Raw genomic sequence first — 14,847 nt, forward strand, 5'->3', positions numbered from 1 at the left:
TAATTTGAGGATGATTCCTGCTAATACCAAAGACTGGATAGGACATCCATTAAAAGTCTACACAGCAATTGAAATGGAAAATTCCAAAAGAAACCCTATTAGAGTTTTTCTCCATCAAATCAACATTACAGACTTCTTATGCATTTCTTAATTAGACATTGATATTAACTGGACTGTTGCATGATTTAAATCTAGCTCTTAATCTCAGCTATTCTATGCTGCTGTAGTTTTTATGACATCCAACTAGCGACTGCTTTATGCATTAATCTATCTGGAAAACCACCTTCACTTTTTTTTTGTCTTTTTTTAGAAGAATAAAGGCCCCAAGAAGGAAATGAAAGCTTTTGGGTTCAGCCATTAGTAATTTTCTGCTTAGTATTTGAAAAATTGCTTATTTTAATTGCTTCATAGAAGAAAAAGATATCAAAGCTAACGTTCTTTCTCTCCAAACTTTGTAATTATTTCTCTCAGACTCTTATTTGAAATGCCTTGAAAGGATTTTCATTGAAATGTAGATTTCTTCTCTTTCAAAAGTACTTTTATTCCCCCGTGCTTCTTTCCCTTTTTTTTTTCCTATTGACTTCCTCTCTAGATTTAGAGCAAAAACATAGTCTCCAATGTCTGGGCACTGCAGCATGTGTCACACAGATGTCCCTAAAGTGACATCTTCTTTAAACCTAACCTTCCCATGGCCTATAGACTGTGCTGACAATTTGCCTTAGGTCTTAGTCTGGTACCCTTGGGCTTCCTCCAGGGATAGCAAAGAAAATTCATAGGTGATAGAAGGGTTTGCTCTATCAGTCTCTCCTCATTCTGAAAAGTATTGTGTGATTTGCTAATTAATATCACCACCACAATTAGGAACCTAGTGGAAAAATTCTATAAATATGAGTGAGGGTGTCAGTGAGCTGAAGCCATGGCACAGGTAAGTCTTGTATAGTTTGGGTTCTGTTTCCAGTAGTGCAAAACCTGAATATCCTAATCCAGAAGGGAATTTACTAACAAAGCCCTGTAGTTAATTCTGCATTGTATTTAAATGTCAGTAGCACAAAGCCTCAGAATCGTGTTGGCCTCTACAGTAAACCTTGATACCAATACAGCAATAGTAGCAAGTTCTTTATTTCACCTATACATTCAGAGAGCATTATTTACTAATAGATTATGATCTGGTCAAAATGATCTATACATTCATTACATCTGGAGTGGGCTTTCATAACTCACAGGACCTAAGAATGAGGCAAAACTCACATTTGTTTATAGTGCTGCAGTTCTGCTCAGCAAGAAAAGGTGCAGAGAAAACACTGTCCTAAGCACTTGTGGTCTGCTCTGGGTCCCAGGTGATTTCTCACGCCAGCTCACAAATATTTTTAAGAGCCTCAGAAGAGTGGGGACTTGGCTGCCTCTGAGCCACCTCAAAATACAGCTGTTCCTTTGCAAATCAGCCACCCCACAAGCCTCGTGCAGTCATGGCTGGGGTTATCTCCCAGGGGAAATCTTCCCAGTGGAACAAAACATTTGAAGAATAGACGATGGAAATGAAGCTAAAGCATTCTCAATATCAGATTTTGCACACATTTTTTTTTTTTTTGCAATAACACAGAAGGAAGAAAGAGAATAAGAAAATGAGTTAGAGGGAGATGGAGAGAGAGATGGTCTATTAAGCAAAGCTACTTTTTTACTCTCAGAATTTACAGTCCTGATAGACATCTTTTTTCAAAATTACTCATTTTTTATATTCAGATACTACAGCTTGCAGTACTAGGTCCTAGATTTGTCTGGACAGATTACCCTCTTATTTCCACAATGAAACTTAATTATCCTTTTTATGTCTTCAGATACTTCCAGTTATTTCCTGAACTGTTTCTGGGGACAGAAAGCAGCTGATGGGTCAGTCAGTGAAGTAAATACTATGCATCCCTACTGTTTTTAAAGTAAAAGCCCTTTGGCCCCAGGTGTTTTTAGAATATTTTGAGGGCTACTACATATAATTTGCTCAGATATACTTTTCAGAGCTTTTTTCTTTTTGTGACTAGGCAGAGAGTCATCATTTTCTCAGCACCTTTCTATGTATTACTTGGAAGCATCTAAATGTGACTAACTCACCTGGAATCCATAGAGGGATATTTGAATGCGTCATCTCTGAGACAAGAATAACTCCTCCTGAAATCCAGGGTGGAAAGGACTGCGTGGTTTCAAACACCCCTTCCTGTACCCCTGCTGTTGCAGCAAGAAGGAATTCATATGACTACTTAAAGCCCAAATGAATAAATAAATTGGTTCAAAGCAATGGTAGGAGCACAGAGGGTGTGGAAGTTGCTGGTGTTGTTACTGGATTTTAGAACACTGTAGGTTTCATCTGTAAAGAAACCTATAATACATGATCCACTGTCACTGCCTTCTATCTGAGCAGAACTAACGCAGAGCAGTCAACATGAAAATGTCACCTAAGATAACCCAGGACATGCAGGACATGCAAGTACTGAACAGAAGATTATAATGATTATCCATTCAGACTTTTAGAGTAATTTTTTAGCTTTTTATTTTTTAAGTCTCTGCTGTTCAAAATAGAAAGTAAAGAAGTGTTACAACTAATTAAAATATAAATTGGCTACAGAAAATCACCCAAATCATCAGGAATTTGAGAGAGAGCTCAACTAGGCATGTGTTACAGAATCCTTTATTAATTAAATGCTAAATCCTAAAGGGCTGAACTGACAAAATAATCTTAATATCTAAATAGAGCAGGTGTTGCTGTGGTACTCAGGTACACTTTACTGGATTGAATAAGTAGTGGTCAAATGCAGTTTAATTAGGCTGGGATGAACAACAGACTTTGTAAGGACTTTACATATTGTATACTCCCCAAATTAAACAAAACTTCTCTTACCCTGGCACAGTGTTCACACTGCAGTCACATCTCTGCATGGAAGTTTCTTCTTCCAAGTCCAACTTGTGTCCCCAGCCTGAAAGCAGGAACCAGGATGGTTCAGTATCACTGAGTCTGCCATACCAAAACCAGAAATTAAGATGTCACTGCGGTATAAAACACAAGTTTCTCTGTCACACCCAACCTACATTTTCTCCAGATGAGTTCATCCTACTCGGTTTCCATTATCCTCAGAGAACAGATAATCTGTTTTCTATAAATACAGTAAAGAGTGCTTCAAATGACATGACATTTTTTCAATTCACCATTTCGGTGATTCAAAATAAGTGTGAAAAGAAAACATGCTGAAAGCAACAAGCAGCAGGATCTGAGGACTGAGGCCCTCAGGAGGCTGAGTCCCCATTTTTGCTGCTGATGGATTCTCCCAGCTCAGAGCTGCCACCTGAACCTTCACCTGGGTGTATTTACCTGCCTCCACAGGGTCCTGCAGCCCCGTGTGCTGCACAGTCTGCACAGCAATAAACTGGGTCCTGATCTCATCCCTGCAACTGGAAAAAGAGAGATAAAAAATAATAATAAGCCCGGAATAATTATGTATTGTTTTTATAGTGAAACAGGCCTTGAGCATTGTGAGCTCTCCACTGGGAGAAGTCCCATTTAAAAAATCTCCCTGGCACAAAAATGAATTGGGTCCTGTTACATGAATGGCCTGTGTTTACTATTCTTTTCACTTACCTTCTAGTCGTTCATTTTCTGAGCTGACTTGTGCCTCTTCCTCTGTTGTCAGCAGGAACTGGGTAACAAGAACTTGCTGGAAATGGAGTGGTAAACAAATAAACAAATACAGAAAAGAACCTGCTGACTTGGCAGATGCACTATTACAACCATGATGTAAAACTATCAAACAACAAATGCAACTTCTGGATGTCTCATGACTCACATCACAAACAGAAAGGGAGGAAACTGAAAGAGGATTTTAATCAGTGATAATGAATTTGGAACAACACTGGAATTTCAGATCATAGGAAAATCAGGACAAGTCTGGGTTGAATTCTTGTTCTGAATCAAATATTCTTCTTCCTGCAGCCATCAATCACTGCATCCATAATCTGTAAAAAGTCAGCACTTGGACTACCCCAATAGCAATGACCACTCTACTATAACCAAAAAGATCAGTCAGCATCTTTGCTTTAGGGTAAGGAAAATATTTGACACTTCAAAAGTACTCATCTCTCCTCCCAAGAGCCCAACACCTCTAAGCATGTAACCAGGGCTCCTTGCTTCATCTGTTTCAATTTTGAAGCTCTTGGAAAAGGTAACAGTTCACAACTGCTGCAATGGTCTTGCCCCAGGGAGATGGACAAAAGATCAGGACAGAGGCAGAAACACCACAAGGAACCTAACGGATGTTTTCTTGGGGAAAAGGGGAGATTAATTAAAGGGCAAAATCTGCTGGTCATTAAGTGTCCTGGAGCAACTATTGTGACACTGAAGCAGTGAGTTTCTGTGTGGCTTTAAGACATCTGCCCTGAGGAAACATTCGCAATTGAAACTGCATCCTCTTTTTCCCAAGTCTCCGATTCCCATGGGCCAGCAGTTGCCTTGCTAAATGAAATGCTTCTTTGGGGAGACTGGCTGGCCCCAGGGATTGGTAATGCAATATAGAGCCTTTCATCTCTCACCCATGAACCCAAGTCAAACAGAGTTTGGTAAATGGCCAATAACCCCTACCATTCCAGGGCTGTTTGGTGACCTGTGTGAAATGAGGAGGGTCATCTCTGTGTCTGTTTACTAGAAGGCAAGTGTCAACTTCACCATAAAAAAAGAACACAGTTACTACTCATTATCACCCAATTTAACATTCTGAAGACAAGAGAATGAGCCTGGAAAACTCAGCCATCTTCTGACCCAACCATGGCGGTCCCAGTACATCAGGCCCTGAAGAACATTAATGAGGACAGTTGCATTGTGGCAAACCAGGCTGTGCCTCTCCTGCCAACAAGAAATCCAAGTCTGAGCTACTCCCAGCTGCATGTGATTACAGTCCTTCCCAGATCCACGTGGAAATCCACAGGATTCAGTCCAGGTTTTGGGTGCACCAGGCACTAAGGCACAACCATGAAGTCACAGAATGCTACAGACTTCTGCAAATCGGCATTTATGGTCTTAAACAGGCACAGGCAACCTTCACAGGGACCCAGAATCCAGCACTGACAGAGTTAATATGCTGAGAAGCCTGCACTGAAAGGCTCTGTTCCCTCACCCATCACGAATATACTGTTCTGGTTACCAAAATAGCTGTATTTGGCAGGGTTGGAGGCCAGAAGCTCACTGCAGTACCCACTCTTGCCCTATGCACTGCTCATTTTAAGGTCAGACCTTTAGCATCAGGAATCTGTTAGAAGAAAGAGGAATCGCTTTAAAAGTTGTTGCCACTCTGGGGATTACCCTGCAAGGTCTGAGAGGGTAAAGGAAAGGGCAGGGGCAGATAAACACTTGGCCACATGAAAAATCAGCTGCCCCTAAATTTCAATACATCTGCATAAACCTCCCAAAACTGCAGCCAGCTTGCTCTTCCTTACGGTCATCACTCTCATTTTGCAGCCCTTCTTATGCCACAGCAATGCTAACTCTGTCATTGTCCCCTCCTATCTTGCTTAATTGCATTAAATTGGTATACCTATGTTAATTAAACAGAAGATGGCAGAGGCAGTTTTACTTCTTGTTCTTTTGTGTAGATCATTTCCTAGGGCTTCACAGGTTGTGGAAAAATAACAATACAGACACAGCACACGTCATATTTCAGCACAGCTGATAAAGCTATTTTACTCATACAGTAGTCCATGATTCTTTTTGCATATCACAGCATAGGTTTAATTACCAGGCTGCTGCTGCATGGCAGCTCTTCTTGCTTTTTCTTTTTTTTTCTTATTTGTATTATTTGCAAGTCATAATCATGTTTTCCTGTCATCCCCGAGCAATGTGCATGCGTGCGTACAGGCAAATGCCAAGCCTGGAAAAGAAATTTGATGCGTGTCCATGAATTAGAGTTTTCAAACTTTGGCTGAAGATTAGTACATGTAAACATAGCTCTGCCCCCTTCATCTTGGATAATTGGTCACAAATGCTACTTGACACTTCTCAAATCAGACACTTTACATACTTCTGAGCATAGCTGAACTTTTTTGGCAGGAATTAATTTGCTTTGCAACTTAGCTGCTCATTCCTGGCCCGATCCCTGCTCCAGTGATTTCAGGGCAATGTTCTGCCAGTGTGAGGAGCACAGAGGCAGGACCGGATCTGTTTGCTAGCGCAGACGAGCCTGGCTTTGTTGACTCCCTCAGAAAAACAATTACTGCAGCTAATGTTCTGCCCTTTGCCAGCCTTGATTAACATCGGGATTTTTACCTTCAGGCCTCTCTTTCTATTCCAATTACTGAGCAAGTTACAATGCATCATAGGACATCTTAAAATAATGGAGAAGGTGATGTAGCATCACCAGAAAATGAAACTTTCGACACACCGAGACCCTTCCACAGCATTTCCAGCTTTGTGGGAGATGTTACAGACACCATCCGAGGAGACTCTCTCACTTTTTTTCCTGCTCCTCCTGCAAACAGTGCACGCTCCAGCAGAGAAGGGAAATCCATTTCTGGAGTAGTGATGGAGTTTGAAGCAGGCACAGAATTCCGTGCTATTAAAGAGCCCCCTGTTTGCTCTGACAGTTCAGCGTGTTTACTCACCGTGCACCAGAGCTGCGAGAGCTGAGCAGACCATATGCTCACTTCGAAGGGCTGCCAGGTCTCAGGGAGCATTACTGTGCCTATTCCAGGAGGGGTTTGGGGCAAGAACACATTTCATAAAGGATTTCACTAGGAATATTGTATTTTATCTGGTGATTTATTTCTGTCCGGTCTCTGGACTAAATGGCAGATTATCAGCATTCAACCATGTAGATCTGTGAATAACCAGTGGAAAATCTCATTTGCCCTTTATTCACTGGGTTGTTGATAAGATGCAGCATATTAAAAAATTTGTCAGTTTGCTCTTCTCAGCTATCAAGTGGGGTATGCGCCAGCATTCCCTCCTCAAGCTGGCTGCTTCCTCCAGAAAATGGAGAGAAAATGATGAAACCATGTTGTTTCTAGAAGAGGGTGACCCTCTGAGTTATTTTAGGATTATTGCCTTGCTTCTAAACTAAAACCAAATCCATAAATTAGATTGAGCTCCTACCTGCAGAAGCAAAGAGTGGAACTTTGTGCAGTGCTTCAGGTGTAGACTATGAGAGGAGCAAATCCCTGGTGGTGCACTCGTGCTGCCTTGGTTCTCAGGGCTTTGTGCAGCTCAAAGCACTGATGAGGAGTAGCCAAGACAGAAGCAGTCCCCACCTCTGGTGGTTCATGCCATGAGGAAGGGCTGACCACAGCACAGGGCCAGGGAAGCAGCTGCATCAGCCAACTCCCTGAGTGCTTGGTCCCCACACTTTCCAGTCATGGTTTTGTGATGGTTCATCTCTAGAAAAGAAAGGTAGCTCACGTTATCAGAAATGTGGCTGATTCACTGTGGAGAAGCAATAATTTGCTTCCCCAGAATTCCCCAGAATTTGCCATGGAATAACGAAAAAATCCACATTGCATATTAGGATGTCTTGAGTTTTTATAGATTCATGCTTTATAATAAACAAATTGAGATGTATTTTGCTTCGTTCTGTTTAACTCTGATATTTGAATCACTGTGGTAGTGGTGGGTATGATATTTCTAGGTGAGCAAGGCAACAATTGGCCAAGAGATACAGCACAGCTCTAAAGTCTGAACTAAAGAGGATGCTTCGTTTCCATTACTATTATCTATCACTATAAATTTAGCTTTCAGGTCCTAGACATTTTAAAATAACATGTCTAGTGTTGGAATAGGAGACTATCAGAAAAAATGAATTACACGTTACAGGCTTCCAGGATTTGCAGTAAAAGAGCTATTACTGTAATTACACCTGTAGAGTACTCATTTATGTTGTTATTAGGGGAAAGGGATGGGAGAATTAGGATGTATGGAAAGAAAACATTGCAGAAGGGGAGCTAAATAGTTTAACTGGGACAAAGCTCCTGGTCACACTTCTGTTTTCAGCATGTGAAGTCACCATGTGCATGTGGACCTGCAATGTCCAGGGATTTAGGTGAAACAATAATAGATCACCAATATCTGCTACAAATGGACACAAACCCCAGCCCTCAGAAAGGCCCAGCCTCACACTCAGCCCCCAGATTGGGAGCTGATACCTTTTGTACCACTGAACATCTCCATGGTCTTTGCTGGGTGCAAATGGGGATTGATCAAGTGACTCCATGAGCTCCATTCTTCAGAGACAAAAGTCCTTCCCCATCCTCAAAGAAGATCAAACCCAGATTCTTGAACATTAGAAATGAGACTAGAATAAGGAAAACCAAAATATTTATTTTCAGGGGAGAGGTGAATCTCCATTTTGACTCGTTATTTTGCCAGGGCTAAGTGGCCATTATTAGTCCATAGGTACATGCTGGTGTAAATCCACTGTGTCACTTCCTGGATGTCATTACTTAAAATCAGCAAACTCGTGCTTCACTGGCTGAAGGTTTGCTTGCTTAATGCCTGGTTTCATCAACAAATTTAGGCTGGCAATGACATCCTACTTGTCTAAGCTAACACAGAGCCCTGCACTGTCCTTGTTTCCCGTCCCATTCAAACTTATGCAGTGTTAGTGACTACCAAAAACCAACATTACAGCTGAAGAGAATGAAGTGATGAATGAACATGAGGTTTGCATGTCCGGCTGGGTAGATCACATTATTTAATGTATCATTATGTTTGTATTTAAAAAGCATTTAAAATATATTATTTCTTCTATTACTCCATCTCTTCAGCGCTCTGACTCCAGAGATGAATCGTGCTGTGTGTTTTGGTAGAGATTTGTTTTCTAAAACATGATGGAACCATGTGGATCTTAAATCATTGCTGTAATAAGTGAGTTGTCCCTACTTAAGGAAACTCTTGTGTCAGGAGTAAAAGTCCTTGTGTAGCTGTGCTGCAAGAAGCAGGATAATATTTAATTATGACAGTTGAAACTCAACTCCAGGTGCAGACAATATTGATTTGTTCTAATATAGAAAAGGTGGAATTAAAAAGCTGGTTTATTTAGAAATTTACGTATTCCTAGAAATGTCTGTTCAGCTCATTTTTAAATTTGATTTCATATCCCAGGTGGATTACACTGTATTTCTGAATCTCAAGAACTGCCTGTGCCTGATAAAAGCTAATCAAAGTACTAGCATAATTCAGTTGTTTTGATTGTAAGATTTTTGTTTGCTGCTTTACTGGACAATGGCGTTTGCAAAAATGAGGTGAAGAGCACCAGAGATAGAATTACAGCCCACAGTTGGTGCATGAGACTTAATATTAGTATAGGCCCACAATCTATAAGGTCAATGGCAAATTATACCAGCTGGCAGTCAAAATCAATGCCTGGTTCTGAAAAAAAAAACAGCAAGAAAAATCTGTGCCAGTGTCCCAATATGACAAGTGAACTTGGGCAAGTTGAAGATAATTATGATTATTTAATATTCCACAGTTTTACAACTTGATACTCTGTGGACAAAAGATCAGAAGTCTGCTGAATCCAAAGGTTTGAATCTTTGGGTCAATATGCTTCTCATGTCATCAACATTGTTTAATTTAGGAGGAAACAGTTCTGAGCTAGGATAAGATCTCAGACAAAATTGACGTGCGCTCACAACATGGCCTAACATAACAATTTAATCTACCCTGTGCTTCCCCTGAAAGAAGGCTTAATAACTGTGGCATGATTTCACCTGCTGCTTCTAACATTTGCTCATTCTTTTTTCCTGAGCAAATTTGGATTATCAGATGGCAAGCAGCTTTGTTCATGGTAGACAAACTTGAATTCATTTAGGATTCATAACAATAGGTTCAATCTTGGATTCAATGGCAGTTCTTAATGAATGGAGTCTTTGGAAGATAAATGTTTGTTTGTGTTAAAAGAGAAATAATTAATTCTCCATTTTTCTGGTTATGAGGTGATTACAGTACATATCACAAAATGTTTTCCCTGTATTTCCAGCCCTGGGTATAAGAACTGCAGGAATGTTCCCCAAGCCCCAGCACTGCAGATATGAGCCATTCTGACCTTGTCATTTCAAAATCTGAAGTTTTGCAATGAATTGCTTGGTGTGAGGAAAAAAAATGTATCTCTTACTCACAGTGCTCTCAGTTCCTCCTGGTGATCTGATGCAGGGCAGCGAGGAGGGAGGAAGGTCCACGTCGCTGCGATCCATCAGCAGCCATGGGTCAGCACGGGGTTACTTGGATGAAGGAATCAAGGCTGGATCTGGATTTTGGCCCAATCCTCACTATTGTCTTAGACATGGGCATCTTCCAAATTCCTGTGGGAAATCCCACGTTCTTCATGACTGTCCCTGTCCCTCGGGAAGCAGCCGGAGCACACGCGACCGCCGTGCCCGGCCAGGAGAGGCTGTGCTGCCCAGCGCCCGGTACCCGCTGACCTCAGGAGGAATTAACAGGCTTCAGCAAACGTACCCTGCAGGCAATTTTACCCTGGAAAAACATCACCCACATTGCTAGAGTTTAGGACAACAAATTAAAGCTTTTAATATGCACTGGCTGCTTTTTGTTTTCCCCCCCATCCCCACACCACCACCATCCCCCCTCCCAGCCCAGTAACATCCAGTTGCTTAATTCCATTTGAAATCAGCCGGGTTAGGCACCTAAATAATCTTGTCCTTCATGCCTGTCAACATCTTGAGGCACCTAACCACCTTTAGAGATGTGGTGTGAAAGCTTGTGAACGATGCAATCGAGGAGGGAAACAAAAGACAAGTATCCCTATTTGCTGCCCAAGAATCCACAAAGAATGCTGCTTCAGCTCTGCTCTGATTTCTAATTAGATTATGAGTGATGTAGGACTCTGAAGCCAAGCTGGAGTTTGTGCTAGCACTTTGCATGTATGAATGACAAAGGGACACCACTTTCATATTGATTTAAGCAAGCCAGTGGAAGAATGTTTAAACATCAAGTGCTTGATGTCCCAGTTTGCCAGAGCACCTGGAAATATCAAATTAATTCCAGGTGTTCTGCCATTAAGACAGGCTTGCTGCTTTTACAGCCACACATACAAAATGTGGCTCCCAGTTCCACAAATAAAAACGGAATGGTTTCTGCTCCTAATGCCTCGATAACTCCGACATATTGCAAGTTCTGGAAAGAATTTTAATCTACATAGTTTTTTTTTTAATGGGGAGTGGAGCAAGGGGGGAAAGATTTTAAATATGCTGCATACAATTTGTGATGGTCATCTCTAAAATGCAGCTCCATTATCCTTTTCCATTTGGAATGAATGAGGCTAATTAATTTCAGGCCATACTTGATGAGGTCAGCACCATACGAAGGGTGCGTGCTAGACATTGCTAATCTCTTTCAGCTGAGAGTGATGAATTAAAGATGAAGCATTCCTTTGCAGGCCTAATTTAGAATGTATATCAAAAACCTACAGCAAATAATACTATACCCTACAACAAAGGAAAACTTGTTCTCTCAGGCTCCCATGTAGGGTTGATTTTAAAGGCATTTTCATTTCGCTTTGGAATTCCAGCTGTGGATGGGTGAAACAGTTCAGAAAATTCAAGCTTTTTCTCTTTCTATTGCTTTTATGGACAAAAGTAGGCAAGGGGGGGCTAAGGGGAGAGAGAAACTGGTCCGTGTTTGATGCTGTATATCCTGTGATTCTGACTGTACGCTCGGTGTTTGGGAAACCAAGTACCTGTGACGTGACACCCCCCCACGGCCCACACTCACACCTCACTGCTGGGGCTTTTGAAGTCTCAGGGGAAAACAGCCAAGGGTCCCCTTTGGTTCAGCATCATCCCAAGAATGTTTTGTTGGACGTTGGAGGCGGGAGACAGGACAGGTCCAGCAGTTCTGCTGGGTCACCCAACAAGGACAGGAGGTTCCAAGCCCACACAGAGCTGTCACTCCCTTAGGGATAAACGCCTCCCTGTGCAAAAAAGGTCCCATCATGCCTAGAAGTGCAGAGAGCAAAACAGAATAGAACAAATCACTACGAAAGCATCCAGGTCTGGGAGCAGGACAAATTGCTGCACAGCTCCTGAACTGGCTGGAGTTGAGGCTCAGCCAAGCTTTGTCACCTTTCCCTCAAGGCAAAGCCACCCACAAAGTCAATAGGGGTTTTCCCTGAGTGAGGGACTGCAGGATTTGTTCCTGTGGGCAGCAAGAACCTGAATTGTCATTTTGGTAAAAGAGGGACTTATGAAATCTTAAGCCAGCCTCGGAAGAAGGCTGCAAACAATAGACCACCATCCTCCCCACCACTTCTCTGCTCAATACCTGGCAGTTCCTTGGAATTCTTGACAGGTTGCTGCAGCGAGTCGAAGTTCCCAACTGGTGGCCATAAGCGGCTGCCGTCTTTGTATCCCAGTAGTCCTCATTAGAACAAAGCTGCTTCGAATTAAATCCAATCTACATGCCGAATCAATCTTTCAGCCCTTTGATTGCTTCTGAAAATATTTATACTTCTTAATAATGCACATTTTGTCCCAAAGCCTGTGATTAAACCCAGACAAGGTCCGGAGAAGCCTGAAGTATATGTGGAAGGGGTTATTTTGGACAGGAAAAGAAAGATAAAGACACAGGTTTTTCCTATTGTGAAATCATTAGAGTGTATAAATCTAGCAATTGCAGTTGTATAAGCATCAGAGTGGGGTTGTAATAAATACAGATTGGAGTATTATAGTAACCAAATGGAGTTTATGGATTATGTTCACTAGTTCATATTTCTCAGCTACTACAACCTAACTAGCTTCATGCTGCACTCACCTCTGTTAATATTCCCTATTAATATTCTTTTTACGTGTTTGTGGGGAAAAAAAAAGTTAGGATTCAACTGCTGCTCTGTGTAAAACAAATATGTTTAAAGAATCATGCCCTCCAAAGAAAAAAAATAAACACAGGGATGCTGCAAAGCAACTGTGTTCGAAGGGCACAGGCTGTGGCTGGCTGAAATCAGCCTGTTCTGCTGAAAGTTAATAACTTCCATCTGAGGGGGATCTGGTCCTAATGCAGGGCATTTGCTGTGTGAAAATTGGGGTGTAAAAATAAAGAAAATAACTTCTGCTGTCCCTTACCCTGGTGAATTTTTAGGGTGGTAAATAATAAGCTTTGGCCAGAGATGAGAAACGCACAAAGGCTTTGAAACTGTGCTGCATGGTAAACAGCGTGTTGTTCCCTTCTCAAAAAGCATCACAGGTGAGACATGAGGAGATGAGGGGTAGGAAACATTCCTTGGCTAAGAAGAAACCCAGATAGGGTCAAATCCTCCAGAGTGGAGATCTGCCATCGATGGAGAAGGTGGTGCTGCCTGGGGACGCAGATCAGATAAAGGCTCTGTACCTGTCTCCCTCCCCAAACACAAATAACTGCCTTTGTCTCAATAACAGGGGAAAATTTACTTTGGAAAACACATCATGATAAATCTCCTTGGATATAATATGCAGTGTCTGGGTGAGAGGGAAAGAAATCCTAGATACTAAAAATATGTAGTACTTATTTAATATCATTGTCATCAGCAGCATCAGATGGTAAATGCAGGTAATATTCTTTAAGAGTGGGCTGGTAAATGCTCATGGTAGTTTTGCTTTTGACAGTTTCTCCTTTCATAAAGAAGAGAAAGAAATATTCTCAGTTCAAATATTATTCATTGACTCTTTCATCACGTAGTTCATTATATTAAGTTGTTATTTCCTAAATATGTTGGGGGGTGGTATTATTATTATACATATATCCTGAGTCATGATGGCTATTTTGCATTAATGTATGATTTGGATGCTCAGTCTTTAAGGTAGAGAGAAGGGGTGTGTTTATCATGGCCATAAATAAGGGGAGAGCAGGGACTGAAAAAACCTCTCATAAATGGGGATGGATCCAAAATCTAATGACACACATGAAAATCCATTTTGGATCAGAACCCCATCTGAACTATGTATTATATAACCAGCATTTTCTGAGTATCTTCTATTGTTTGACAACCCTGATTTCACACTGAACTTGGAGTTCATTTCCGAACAGAAGCTTTTTGTATGGAAACTTTTAATCATATCCCTTTGTGAACACACACATACCATCGAGGATATTGTCTTATTAAGAGTTTAAGCCTAAAGGTGTATGCCTACTTTTAAAAGAAATTTTCTGATTGCAGATAACTGCTCAATTTGATTTAGTGTCCAATGATAGTGATGGGGTTGATAACTGAGCATTCATCGGTAATTCATCTTGTGCTAGTAGAAATTTACAGCAAAGCAGTGCTTTCCCAACACTGACAAGTCCTATTAATCTTCTTCAGACACATTTCAATAGGTGTCTCCATCTGTGCCCAACATCTAAACACTCTGGCATCACTGGGGACTTGGAGACACCTTCATTTCAGGTTACACTAGTGAAAATGTGATACTAGATTGTACTCTATTTTTAACCTAATTCTCTCTTTTCATTCAATTAGCCTTTCTTGCCTGCATTTTTCTACTCATGTGTAACATCCTTTTCCCAGGAATAGCTTAAAAATAAGATTTAGTTACTTAAAGAGACAGAATCTGCCAGGGCAAGAGCAACCAAGAGCTTAGTACAGAAAAGCAGAATAACAAAGCTCAGGGACACAGCGTGGAGACCGAATTGCCAGTCGCCAAACACGTCCCAAGCAGCATTCCCACAATATTCCCCTCCTGATGCACCTCTTGCAGGCACCACTGGGTTAGGACAGGTCTGAAACCAAAGCTGAAAACAATTGCAGGATATTTGGGTGCTGAAATCCCAAAGAGCTCTGTTTGTTCGTGCTGCACGGGGATCCCCAGCATCCATCCCCACTTCGCTTTACATCTACAACT

The 14,847-nt window shown here is 41.4% G+C and overlaps 1 long non-coding RNA gene across 1 annotated transcript; it reads right to left on the minus strand.

Annotated features, from left to right (window-relative positions):
- Positions 1 to 2,321: 2,321 nt before the first annotated feature.
- Positions 2,322 to 13,397, minus strand: LOC110482985 (uncharacterized). Its single transcript, XR_004148710.2, has 4 exons — positions 12,299 to 13,397; positions 11,752 to 11,973; positions 3,356 to 10,492; positions 2,322 to 2,963 (listed from the first exon to the last, which is right to left on the minus strand). It is a non-coding gene; the product is annotated as an uncharacterized LOC110482985 (long non-coding RNA).
- Between the last annotated feature and the right edge of the window lie 1,450 nt (positions 13,398 to 14,847).

This window comes from Lonchura striata, chromosome 11, assembly GCF_046129695.1.
Source record: "Lonchura striata isolate bLonStr1 chromosome 11, bLonStr1.mat, whole genome shotgun sequence".
In the NCBI taxonomy this organism is placed as follows: domain Eukaryota; kingdom Metazoa; phylum Chordata; class Aves; order Passeriformes; family Estrildidae; genus Lonchura; species Lonchura striata.